This window comes from Mirounga leonina, unplaced genomic scaffold, assembly GCF_011800145.1.
Source record: "Mirounga leonina isolate KUSES-001 unplaced genomic scaffold, KU_Mleo_1.0 Mir_224, whole genome shotgun sequence".
NCBI lineage: Eukaryota > Metazoa > Chordata > Mammalia > Carnivora > Phocidae > Mirounga > Mirounga leonina.
This window is the reverse complement of record NW_023270615.1, coordinates 18,518,351-18,531,423: the sequence shown is the minus strand read 5'-3', so window position 1 is coordinate 18,531,423 and position 13,073 is coordinate 18,518,351. Positions and strand designations below refer to the sequence as shown.

Below are 13,073 nucleotides of genomic sequence, written 5' to 3'. Positions count from 1 at the left end.
TGCATGTCCCTAGAGGATACCACTGCCCAGGGAGCACACTTTGATAACCACTGACTTGGTGGCTGTCTTGCTGTGGGGCTCATTGGATGTGCATCAGGTGCAGATGGCAGGCTTCCCTAAATTCGTCTGTGCCCAGAGTGGTGCCTGCAGTGGGGCCGTGAGCGAAGGGCCTGTCCCCCTCCCCCATGCCCACAGCCCCACAGTGCAGGTCACCAAGCCTCAAAGCATCGGGAGCTGGGGGGGGGGGGCTGCGGCATCTGCTTGGTTTCGAGAGCATGGATGCCAGAGCTGCCCTGGTGTGCCCTCAGCCTCCCTCAAAGTGCACACCAGTGGCTCACAGTCTTGAAATCAAGGTGAATAAAGTTTAATTGGTTGCAGAGAATTGCAAGCGTTACATTTGGCATGTTACGATAATCGATCATTTTAAAGCCCTGGTCAAAAATCATCACTGGCTTAAGTGATACTGGACTGTGTTATTGAGGACAGTGAGGGGACATCAGAGGGGAACCTGACTCTTCAGGCTCTTTGGGGATCGGGAGCCACAGTCAAGGTCCCGGTAGTGGAGACAAGTATTTTGAGATGACACGTTTTACTCTAAGTGGCCTTCGTCAGATTCAGTAGTGCCCTGGAAACATCTACTGCGCCCTGGCCCCAGGATGAGGGGAGATGCATGTGAGCTGCATGCCTTTAGCGCCCATCTTTCAGATCCGGGCCACCATGGAACTGGCTGGCAGACTCCCCTTCGCTCTCCTCTTTGCCCAGATCATGCCCAGCAGTGCAGCAGGCCTGCAGGTGACTGCCTATCACTGCCCGACACCTGCTGCGTGGACATGCATCATCAGTTGGCATAATGAGTCCCATCTAAGTCCCTAGGAACAGCCACAGAGCTGGAGAGCCCAGCGGAGGGAAGGGGGCTGGAGCTCCCATGAGGGGGAGCTCATCAGCAATCCCAGCCCCAGCTCAGGGCAGCTACTTTGACTTAAGGGTGTTCCCATTGAGTCCACCCTTGGTGAGAAGGGTTCAGCCCAGCTCGGGAGCTCCAGGGGGGCCTGTGACAGGTCAGGCTCGTTCGCCCCCCAGGAGCAGGTCCCTGCTCATGCTGTGCCCTCAGGGACTTGGGAAAGGGGGACCTGAGATTGAAGCACCAGCTTGCTTCCTGCTCTCCTCCCAGGCTGGGCGTCTCCGGGGAAGAGCATCTTCATGACTGAACGGGGATCTGGAAGGAACGAGGATGTAGACCCAGCAGAGAGCGTGGGGCCCCAGGGTCTGCATTTCTCACCAGTTCCCAGGTGAGGCTTCTCTGCAGGCAGCTGCGAGCTGCAGGGCTCTGGTCTAGACATTCTTGATAGAGACACAAGCCAACCTTTGAACTGAATTGCAAATTGGAATAGGGAAAGTTCCTCTCTGTTTTCTGACTTCTGTTTGTATGATTTTTATCTCCTAGTGCAGACTCTTTAATGTTCCGGGCTGTGCTGGGCTCGCAGGAGCACCTGGCGAAATGTCGGTGTGGCATAAATTAATGAGGGGGTCACTGAGAGGTGAGGTCAGGGATGTCCCGTGGAGGCATCTACCGCCCCGGTGCAGGTGGCACGGTCGGGCAAACCGGGCAGTCCGTGCTCGCGTGTGAGCCGACAGAGGGACCTCCAGCCCCGTCCCAGGGAAGGGCGCTGGCTTCTTGCACCATGTGCCCCTGAGCGGTGCGTGGGCTTGCCCACCCCCAGGTTTCCCCAGCATCTGGGCTACACGTCACGGACGCCCTGCACAGCATGTCCTTAGAGGCGTCCCTGGTTGCGGCCACTCACTCCCGACGGAAGCCAACCGGCGTGTTCTTGAATCCACACTTCTCCCCTGCAGCGGCCGTCCCAGCCGCGGGGCCCATGTTGTGACAGGAACCACCCCTCACTGCTGTCCACATCCCTACCTTGCACTTTCAGACGTAGTGGGCTCTACTCCACCCGCGTCCAAGGACCCGAACTGCCGTCTCGTCTCTACCCACACGATTCCCTGCGTGCCCACGTGCAGAGCTTTGGAGTGCGTCTTGTCCTCTCACCTCCCTGCCTCCAGCACCCTCCTTTCCAAGCTTTCAAATCCCACCCGAGCCTCAGCGTCTCCATGTGGCCTTTGCAGGTGAACGTGGCTCCGTGGGGGCCCGCTCCTCTCCCCCTGCAGACGCACTGACATTCCACATTCCCCTCACGTTGGGCTACACGCATTTGTCTCTCAGCTGGAAGGTCCCTGGTCCGCCCGCGTCACTCTCCAGAGTCCGCCCGCATCACTGACGCCGCGGTGCTGGGAGGAATGGCCACGGAGGTTCCCGAGTGTCCGTCTCTGGCTCTTTATCCACGTGCATCAGCCTGGCTGCTCTCCGTTTAAAATACCCTCAGTTCCGGGAACCGCCCCTGTTTGGGCTCCTACGGCACAACTTACATTAGGGTGCACTTACCGTCACAGTGATCAGACATTACAGTGGTACATTAGCGGACAAGGAAACTCTTAAAAAAAATTAAATCCATCCAATACGTCTCTGGCCAGAAAACAGAGCTGCTCCGTGGTCAGGAAAGGGACCTGCAGAAGCCGTCTTGCCCCTGAGCCGGGATAAACTGAGTGACAGGACCTAACACTTGCATTGTCCATGGACTGCACACATGGCTGGCCTTAGGGGCTCCCAACCCTCGAGGGGGTACCGAGTGGAGTTCCGTCACCCGATGGCTCTGGGCCCTGGGCTGATGGCCCTTGAATATTCTGATGGTTGACTTTTACATGCTCTGCACTGCTTCTGAAAGATTCTCAGATGCTTTTTACATATGAAGGCTGGAGACGGAGGACATCCTCTGATGGTGCTGAGGGCCACTGCCCGGTATCTGGCTTGCTTTCTGCATTACTACGGAAACGAAAGAGGCAATTTCTGAGATGCTGGAGGGAACAGGAAGTGGTGGGAGGTGTGCGGTGGGCGGTCGGGGCCAGGGCTGAAAATGCAAAGCTGTTTGAAGTTGGTGGCGCCAGGGACTGCTCTGTAATTTCCCCAGGCAAAGCCCAGCAGCTTTTCTTGGAACTGCCCTGAAAATGTCACTGCTCTCAGGCTGTGCTCTGATGTTGGGACCATCCCCATGGGGTCCTGCAGGGCTGGCTGGGCTGGAGGGCAGCCCGGCCCTAATGTCCCCATGGCCGTGGTGGCTATCCTGGTGCCCACTGTGGGCGAGCGTGGGGCTATTCCTTGTGTGGGCGCCCAGGTCTGATTGCCTCCATACTGCGGACGAGGCCACCCACCTGGATTGACCAGCTTGGAGGCCCAGCTCCCCCTGGGGGCTGGTGGGCTGTGGAAGCTAGTAAGGGCTTGGAGGGGTCTGCACGGGCTCTCCCCGCCAGCGTGGCCCCTGAGTTTGTCGCGTGGGTCTTGGATGGCTACGTTCTGGCTAGAATCGGCCCTGTTTTTCTGCAAACTCCCATTCCCTGACGTTGCCGTCTGCAGCAGGAACGATTTTGGTTCTGAGCCAGCCTAGTGCACAGCTAAATTTGTGACAGGTGTGGATTGTCCTGAGCTTGCCATCAGGACCAGATGCTATTGGGTTCTTCCTGGAGAGATAAAGTGGGTGAGTCCAGGTTTTGCAGGTCTGATGTTCATATGATCTGGGGGGCACACTGCAAAAAAGCATACAAAATTATAACACAAACTTCCCGTGGCACCTGCTAAGAGGGGGTGGCACGTGGAGAGTCAGCGGGCCTGACCTGGGCGGCTCAGACCCCTTATTGGTCAAAGTTAAGGAAAAGCATCATGACGATGATCTGTTGCTGAGGTTCCACCAAAACATGAGAGGCTTGTGCAGGTGAAGGGTTTGAGGTTTTTCTCCATTCAAGTCATGTAAGGTCCACACTGTAGCCAATGGTGCAGGTCTGGAACATTTCCACGCTCTGACCATGACGTTTATTTTTATAACAGGATCACCATGTGTGATAGCACATTACGGTGCAGAGGGAGACTCGTGCCAGGAAAAATATGCACACTCTCTGTCACTCTAGCCTGGGGGGTAGGACGCCCTCCTCTTAGTACGAATGCATGCTTTCACACAGCGGTCGCGGTAGCTGGAGGGAGGAAGGCCTTTCTAAGAAAGACACAAAACCTAGAAACCATAACTGAGAAGACTGACACAAGTGAAAATAGAATACCCAGGGTAATGATCAAGAGACAAGGGAGACCCAGGCAAAGCATTCGCAACGCCAATTGTAGATGAGGGACTAATTTTCCTACTTCATGAAGAGCTCCGACGAATCAAACACAGAAGACCGATAGCTCAAAGGGAAAGAGTGAAAACATTAATACATAGTTCTCAGACGAAGAATAAAAATAACTTTTAACACAGGAAGGGAAGCTCTACCTCAAAATGAGAGATGTACACATTAGAACCAGGTTGAAATTTTAAAAAGCAGCTCTTGATTCTTTCTTTCTCTGGGTGTGGCAGTGGATAAACGGATTCTAAAGTGCAGGAAATTCAAAGGGCCCAACCAAAGGGCAAAGCGATCTTGGAGGAGAACAAAACCAGAAGGTTGGCACAACCCGAGGGAAAGACCCATGAGCAGAACGGAGGAGGGCTAGGACCAGGCGGTGTCTACGCCGGGGACGCGTTTGCTCCAATAAGCTGCGCTTACTCAAACGTAGCCACGTGTATATGGAAAGGAGTGTGTGCTGACTCTTAGCACACCTCAAACTCAGACGAATCCCTGTTCTGAATGTGAAAGGCAGAAATAATAAAGCTTTAATTAGTTAATTAATTAATTAAAGTTGGTGGGCAGCAAAGCAAAGTTTATTGAGCGATAATACCAAGCTCCCAAAGAGGCAGGGGACCTGAGAGGGTTGCCCACCAGTAAAGCTTTAACAAAAATAGGAGAACATCTTTGTGATCTCTAAGCAGGCAACGTATCTTTTTTTTTCTAAAAGATTTTATTTATTTATTTGAAAGAGAGAATGAGATAGAGAGAGAGAGCATGAGAAAGGGGGAGGGCCAGAGGGAGAAGCAGACTCCCTGCCGAGCAGGGAGCCCGATGCGGGACTCGATCCCGGGACTCAGCAGGCAACATATCTTAAGGAGAAACAAAAAAATACGTAAAGGGGAAACTCAATTAAGATTTCGTACTCCAAAGATAATGTTGTGGGGAGGAGGCGATGACCTGCAGGCTGGGAGAAGATATTTGCGCTGCATGGCAGGCAAGGGGCGGATGTCCGCGTAGGGTCTGCTCCATGGACCTGGTGAAGGCTCTCGGGGCTTGCAGCCGGGGCGCCTGCACCCCTGGACATCCATGCTGAAAAGAAAATGATGCCACATTTTGACAGGGGGAACATCACTTGATTAATGTCAAAGGAACCCTTTAACAGAGAAAGTAAAACATACGTAACTGGGATGGGTGCTAAATATTTAGGGGCAGGTGCTCCTGTACCTTCATTCATTCCATTTTTATTTTTTAAAAGATTTTATTTATTTATCTGACAGAGAGAGAAAGCATGAGCAAGGGGGGAGCAGCAAGGGGAGAGGGAGAAGCAGACTCCGCGGAGCAGGGAGCCCGACGTGGGGCTCGATCTCAGGACCCTGAAATCGTGACCTGAGCCGAAGGCAGACGCTTTGCCGACTGAGCCACCCAGGTGCCCTATTCCTTCATTTTTAAAAATTCAACAAATGTAAAATGACACTCCTACCAGGTGCCAGAGACAGCACTAGGTTCTAGGGGTTGAGAACCCCGTAAAAGCTACACCTCTGGGCTCCACGTTGGGGAATTTCTGTGGGACCTCCCGGGGGCACTGTTGCTTACCTTTTATTGGGCGTGTACTCCGCACCAGCTTGGCACGGCCCATGCTTGTAATGACCTGCTGAATCCTACAGCAGCCACGTCGGGGGGCCGTCCGCCGGCCCACTTCACAGCTGTGGGCTCACGTATAGGGAGACAGCTGCATGCCTGCCCCCGTGCGGCTGTGGGATCCCGTCCTGTCATCCTGTATCCTGTAAGACTGTGTGGTCAGACCTCAGTCGCCCCGTAAGGTTGTGCGATTGGGCCCCAGCATCCTCTTAGATTGTGTGATCGGCCCTGCTCAGGTCCCACGCCCTGTGCTACCACTCCAGGCCGCGAGCACCAGATTGCCGAGGCTGGGAGGAGGAAAAGTGAGTGGGACCAGGAGGGGGCTGGCAGGGGTCCTGAGGGAGGTGGTCCAAGGCAAGCTCGTCTCACCAGGAAAGCGTCTGAAAATCAAGTCTGGCTCAGGACTTCGAAGTCAGCAGCCTGTCAACTGATTTGTGTAGGACTAACCTGCGTGGTGCCAGATTTGTTTATTCTTGGCTAAAAATGATTTCCTCTTTCTGAGAAAAAGGGCCCACAGAGGACATAAGACATTTCTTACAAACAACTTTGTGCTGAGCTCAAAGTTGACTCAATGTCAAATGGATGATTTTTCCTATAAAATGCTCCGGGGGTGAAAAATCAAGGGGAAAAGTGCTGGACAGGAGGCTTTTGGAAGCGGGTTGTCCCCCGTGTAGACGGGCTGTTTACCACACTGCTTGTGCTGTTGGAACCCTAGGCTGGGAGCGGGTCTGGTGGGACGGATGTGAGGCAACGTCTTCCCTCTGCTCTGGGCGCCTCGGCGCCACACACAGGGGACGGGTTTGCTGCTATTCTGGAAGCATATTCCTCACTTGGCGGTGAGTGTCCTGGGACTGTCAGAACAAAGCACTGCACACCGACAGCTCCACCAGCGGAAATCTCTTGTCTCATGGTTCCGGAGGCGGAAGTCTGGGTCAAGATGGTGCAGGGCTGGCTCCGTCTGAGGACGCGAGCGACCATCTGGTCCAACCCCTCCCCCAGCTTCTGGGGGTCACTGGCAATCTTTGGTCGCTCGGTAGATGCGTCCCCTCATCTCTGCCTTCATGTTCATGGGGAGCCTGTCTGTGTGCACGTCTGTCTAGGTCTGTTTCTGTTGCCCCAATTCCCCTGTTTTATAAGGCCCCCAGTCATACTGGATCAGAGCCCAGCCACTGACCTCACTTCAACCTGACCGTCTGCAATACCCTGTTTCCAAATGAGGTCAATTCGCAGGTACTGGAGGGTTCGGTCTCAATTCAACCCATAGCAGGGACTGTGCTGAAGGTTTTCCCCTCCCTCAGTGCCCTCACCTGTCTCTCCCCCGTGCTAACTGAAGCCAGGCTACGGGCTGAGCTGCTGTAACCAAAGGAATCAGCCGCTGGGGCTCAGACTAGCCCCGCGTCCCTTCCCTCACGTGGAGCTGGACAGAAGCAGCCGCCCAGGGAGGCTAGCTGGGAGCTCACAGTTCTCTGGTCGCCGCTAAGGGCACACTTCTCAGCCTGCGGCCTGCCTCAGTGTCCCTGGACTTCTTCCCCAAATAGACCATTGGACCTCTGCTGAGGTCCACAGGCTGCAATCACACCCAAGTCCCTGTGCTGACAGCCCAGAGTGATGTGCATTTCTGTCCCCTGGGGGTGGCCTGCACTCCAGCCAAGCTCCCCTGCCCCAAAGGGGAAAGCTCTGGGTGTGACTGATGGCCCAGACCTCTGAGGTGGGACCAGGCTGAGACAGGCTTCACCTGGACCTGCGTCCTGGCCCGGCCCTGTCCTCCCCTTCCTGTGCCTCTGCATGCCCACCACCCTGGGGCACAGCCTTCAGCAATCATGAGGACGTGAACCTTTGGCTCTGCTCCTGGGAGCTCGGCTTGGGCTTGAGGGGGCGCGGGGGAGATGCCCATGATGGAACCAACGGGGAAGGGGGTCGTCCATCCTCTGTGCACCTGCTCTCTCTCAGACACATGGGCAATCCCCTCCCCCGCCACCGCTCCCGCGGGAGGGCTCATGGAGGCACCGCAGGCCCCGGGATAAAAGGACCACCTCACCAAAGCACGAGGTCAGACGGTGGTGGACCAGCAGTCTGAACCTAGGTCTGTCACCCCAAAACTGCATGGTTGTCCCCATGGCCTTGGGTGAGGTGTCCCACCTCCCTGTGCCTTGGCTTCCTCATCGTTGAATTGGGAGTGCTGTTTGTGAAGCGTCGTGGTCTGATAAAGGCAGGGGAGCTGCATGAGTGGACGGGCAGTCCCACACACGCCTGTGCACATGAGTACACGCACTCGCGTGTATGTATACTGTGTAAAACTCTACAGTCACCCGCTATGGACCAAAACACCTGCACACGGGTTTAGTGAATGCGGGCTAGTGGCGATGCTGTTCTTTTAAGGGAGTGTGTGGTGTTCAGCCACAGCCTCAGCAGCAGCCAAGTTCAGAAGCATCAGGCGGGGGCAGGGAGAGGTGTCTCTGCATCCCACCTCTCGAGATCCGCCCCCTGCACCAACTCCTACAGTCCCTCTGGGGGCTGGAGCTGCGGCTCAGTCTGGCCCAGGGGCCAGCATGCAGGCGGGCTCCGCGGTGGACCCAGGCACGGCCCAGGTCTGTAGCGATGGTGGTGGCCGTCTGCGGAGCCAGAGAGATGCAAGGATCACCTGGGCCCCCTAGAAATCCTGGCTGGGTAGGTCTGGGCTGGCCCTTGGTCCTCATTTTCAATAAGCCTTCCTAGTGATGCTGATTCCTGAAGGCCCCACAGGACACTGGTGCACGGTCTTCCTCACACCCAGTAATCCCCGGCTCCCGGACGAGAACGATACGGTGGTCAGATCTTCCTGCCTTGCTCATTACCCTGAACCCAGAGGCCGGCAACAACACTGATGACCGCATGGTTTCTGTGGGTCGGGATCGGTGCTCACACCCGGTGCTGCAGGCAGGGCTGGTCCCCGCTTCAGGGTCCCCCGAGATGTCGGCTGGGTGGGGAGGACCTGCGTCCTGGCAGGCAGGATCCGGGTCCCTGTGGGCTGTCCTGAGTAGCTGTCCTTGGTTTCCTGCCATGCGGATTTCTCCAGCATGACCACTTGCTTCATCGGGGCAAGCAAGCCAAGGAGAGGGAGTTCAAGCTGGACACAAGTCACTGTCTTTCACAGCCCGGTCTTGGAAGGGACATCTCTTTACCTCTGCCCCATGGACTGGGAGCGGATTGTTCCAGAGAATGGATACCGGGAGGTGGGGAGCTCTGGGGGCCACTTCTGATGTTGCCTTCCTCCGTCTACCATCTGGCCCCCCGTGATTCATGCTCCTCCTGCGAGGTCCCCCAACATCTCATCAAAGATGCAATCTCAACAATCTCAATAATCTCAACAGGTGCAATCTCAGGTTGAGAGCGTCTCAACCTGCTTCCTGACAGTAGAGTTTGGGGGGGTCCAACTGCCTCTTTCTCTTCGGTTCAAGCTGGAAGCGTATTTTGACGATAGTTTCCTCAGACCCTCTGTGGGTCTTCCGTGCCTCTCCGTGGGGCATCTCCACCAGACAAAGCCATGAACACAGCTGTGGTGGAGACCAGCCTGTCTCTACCTTGAGGCTCTCGCAAACAGGGGAGAGGCGACTCCCCCCAGCCTCCTAGAGACTCTGTGTTCCACTGCGGGGACGCGTGAGGAGCCCACTGAATCTCCTGCGAGGGTCCTGTGGTCTCGAGTACTCTGACACTTTGATCGTTCTGAGGGGCTGGACTGTCACACTGTGGCTTTATTACCATCTGTCTCCTCTCCCATTTCACTCTAAGCAGCAGGAAGAATCCAGCAAGAACCTTCGATGTTTTGACTGACGATGCCTGGGCTGACCCCACGGTCCGTAGGGCCCGGTCCACCTGCCTTGGGGCCCCAGCCGGCCGTGCTGCTAAGCTCCGGGCCGCTGCGGAGCAAGGACCCCCTTCCTCAGTTTCTTGCAGCGTGCCCTCGGTTCCTTACGTGCACTCACTGGCAGCGTCGGCAAACCCAGATTTCTGCCATGGTCTGTCCGGGGCGGCTCAGGTCACCTTGCCCCTCGAGGTCCACCAGCTTGTGTGCTGACCCTCCACGCCCTCTGCCATGTCTTCGGGGACCTTTCAGAGCACCTGCTGTCAGCTGTGTATCAGTCCACACTTGGTGTCTCCAAACAGTCCCATTTCTCACGTCAGGAACCGGGTGAAGCTCGCCTCCTTCTGGTCTCTGGTCCTGGTCTCTGGTCCTCGCGAGGCTCGTCTGCAGAGGGACCTGCTTCCAAGCTCACTCACGGGGCTGTGGGAGCCAGAACCGCGGGCCTCGGGTCCTTCCCGGGGTCTGTCCACTGGGACGGCTTGTCCATCGCAGCAACAAAGGGGGACGGGGTGGGGAAGCAAGGCTGAAGTCATGGTCTTCACGGGTTAGTCTCAGAAGTGGCATGCCGGGGTCCTTACCACCGTCTACTTGTTGGAAGCAGACCACTAGGTCCAGCTTGCACATACATACAAACACACATGTGTACACCCACACGCTCTCACAATACTCACAAACACACACGTGCACACTCACACCCTACACTCGAGAACACGTATATAACACACACACACCCAAATATACACACATACATAAACCCATATTGATACATTACACACCCATACACATGTACATAGTCAAAACCCATGCACATGTCTACACACACACACACACACACACACGAGGGGTATGAATTCCAGGAAGTGGGGACCATTGGATGCCACTAGAGAAGCTGTCTAGCACAGGGACCAAGCCATAAAGAGGTTCCTCTGCACCCTTCTCTGGCGTGTCTGGGGCAGGAGGTCTCTGCCCCTCTGGCTCCTATTTCCTTAGGGAATCGAACTTTCCGGGCCTACAGAAACCGTTGGGAGGCCTCACCTCCAAGATGGCGCACTCCATGGTCAGCATGGTGGTGCTGACGAAGCACCCAGAATCCCCCCCACACCCCTCTCTGTGCCCTGGGCTTCCTCACAGCAGAGCCCCACTTTACTGCAGGCGACTGGCTCAGCTCCAAGGCTTGTCTTCAGCCAAGGTGACAGGGAGGTGGCCGACAAGAGGAGAGGTGCCTCAGGGGACATGGGACATTGGGGTGAGTCACTGGGAGGTGCCACCACTGGGCGACCCTGACGTCCAGCGTCCTCCCCTCTCCCAGGGGTGATGGCTGCGTCCTGAGCCCTGAGCCTGCCTCGGAGGCCACAGCCCTGGAGCGCTGGGCAGAAATTCCCTCTGGGGTGTATCTAGAACATGGTTCTATCCTGTCTCCAGGAGTTTCCCAAGTACAAGGCAGTGGCCGTGTTGCAGCTTTGCAGATTCTAGCAGGCAGAAAGCTGTGCCAGGTGGGCCCCCTGGGAAAGCTCCCCCACGGGCCTGTGAGGCTGTGATGGGCATTGGGACATCAGGTTGGGCAGACAGAGCGGCAGGCCTGAGCGTCTGTCCTCAAATCCTGGCCTGCAAATCGAGAACTCACCTCATTCTCCGGTCCTCCCTGAAGTCTCCTGGGCATCAGGGCCGTTGTCCGGTGTGCCAATTATTAGCCAAACACTGTAGGTTGCAAAAAGCGGATTCCAGAGCACTTTCACTGGCTCCATCTGTGTTCCCCGCTTTGTCCAGCTGACTTCCTGCTCCCTCCCTCTGCTCTGGCTTCCACGCCCGGCTCCTCCAGCGGCCGCACTCCCTCTGAGACTCCTCTCTGGTATCCCTCTTGGCAACAGTTCTCTCAAACAACAACAAAGCCTCTGTCTGCCTTCAGGAAAGTTAGGAAACTCGTCACACTGGGTGAAGAGACGATTTTCTAGCTGGATCTTTTCCCCTGATTAGCTTAGTGTACTTAAAGATCTCTCAGCATCTCCCCGAGCTCTATTTTGCAGAATGGTAATATTGTTAATCAGCCTCTCTATCTACAGAGTTGCACGATCAATAATAAATATGTACTGATGGATAAGCATTGTGCTAGAAGATTCAACCTGTATCAGTCTTGTAATCCTCCAACGGGGAAACCAAGGCTCAGAGACACTAGCCCACAGTTGGCATCCAGTAATTGCACAAGGGTGGTGCTTTAGAAACCTGTCTGCAAATCCCGGGACATTCTTGCCATCCAGAGGCAGAGTGTAATGCTCCTCCTCTTGAATATGGGCTGGATTTGGTGGTGGAGAGAACAGCGTGTAACTTTGAGGCTAGGGTAGAAAAGGCAATACTGTTTCTTCCCGACTCTCTCTCAGGAGCCCTGTTCTTGGATCCCAGCTGCCATGTTGGAAGGAGGCCCAGGAGGGGCCAGTACCAACTGCACACCATGCAAGGGAGTGATCTTTCAGATGTTTCTGGTTTCTTGGCCACCCTAAGCTGTCCCTGCTGAACCCTGATGAAATTGCAGATTTGGGATCAAAATAAATGTGGTGGTGGTTTTCAGACACTGTGTTTTTGGGGTGGTTTGTTACCTGACAATGGATAACCAGACCACCAGGACTCAGTGTATCTCCAAAGTCCTCAAGAAGAAAAGCAAGATGAAGAGGCTGACTACGCCCTCTTGTTCTAGGTCTGCTGGCCAGATTTTGTGTGTCTGCCCTCATGAACCTGTCCCCATTAAAGAATAACTCCTTGTTCCTCCCTCTCTCAGCCCCTGGCACCCACCATTCTACTTTCGGTCTCTGTGAATTTGACCACTCTGGGGAGCTCCTTTAAGATGAATTTCATGCAGTATTTGTCCTTTTGTGACTGCTTCTTTCACTGAGCATAATGTCTTCAAGGTCCATCCATGTTGCAGCGTGAGTCAGAATTTTCTTCCTCTTTGAGGGCGAGTGAAGTTCCACTGCATGTATAGACCACATTTTGTTTATCTATTGATCTGTCCATGTCCACTTGCGCTGCTTCTAGCTTTTGGCTGTCGTGTGTGGTGCTGTTGTGAACACAGGTGTGCAAGTGCATGCATTTTGTGTGCCTTGGGTCTTTGGTGATGGCCCCTTTGCTCCTGGGCAGATTGAGGGCGCCCCAGACTCCCAGGAGTTGGCTGTCCTTAGGGTCCAGGTCTCAGCATGCCCAGAAAGCTTCCCAACAAGGTGGACCCTGCCTGTGGCCTGGACCCCCTCTACGCGCATGCCGGAACCACCTGGGCAGAAACTGGCTCCAGCAGCTGTCAGATGTCCTCACATTTAAGAGGTCCAGGTGCCACCAGATGCGGCCCATGAATTATCCGTAACTAGCTCCCCGACCGCCATAGCTGTCATCCCACCTGTCG

General features: G+C 55.3%; 1 long non-coding RNA gene across 1 annotated transcript; it reads right to left on the bottom strand.

The window, feature by feature from the left end:
* Positions 1-201: 201 nt before the first annotated feature.
* On the bottom strand, positions 202-11,988 carry LOC118026374. The gene is made up of 3 exons (XR_004683551.1): positions 11,310-11,988; positions 5,800-5,987; positions 202-3,639 (listed from the first exon to the last, which is right to left on the bottom strand). It is a non-coding gene; the product is annotated as an uncharacterized LOC118026374 (long non-coding RNA).
* Positions 11,989-13,073: the final 1,085 nt, after the last annotated feature.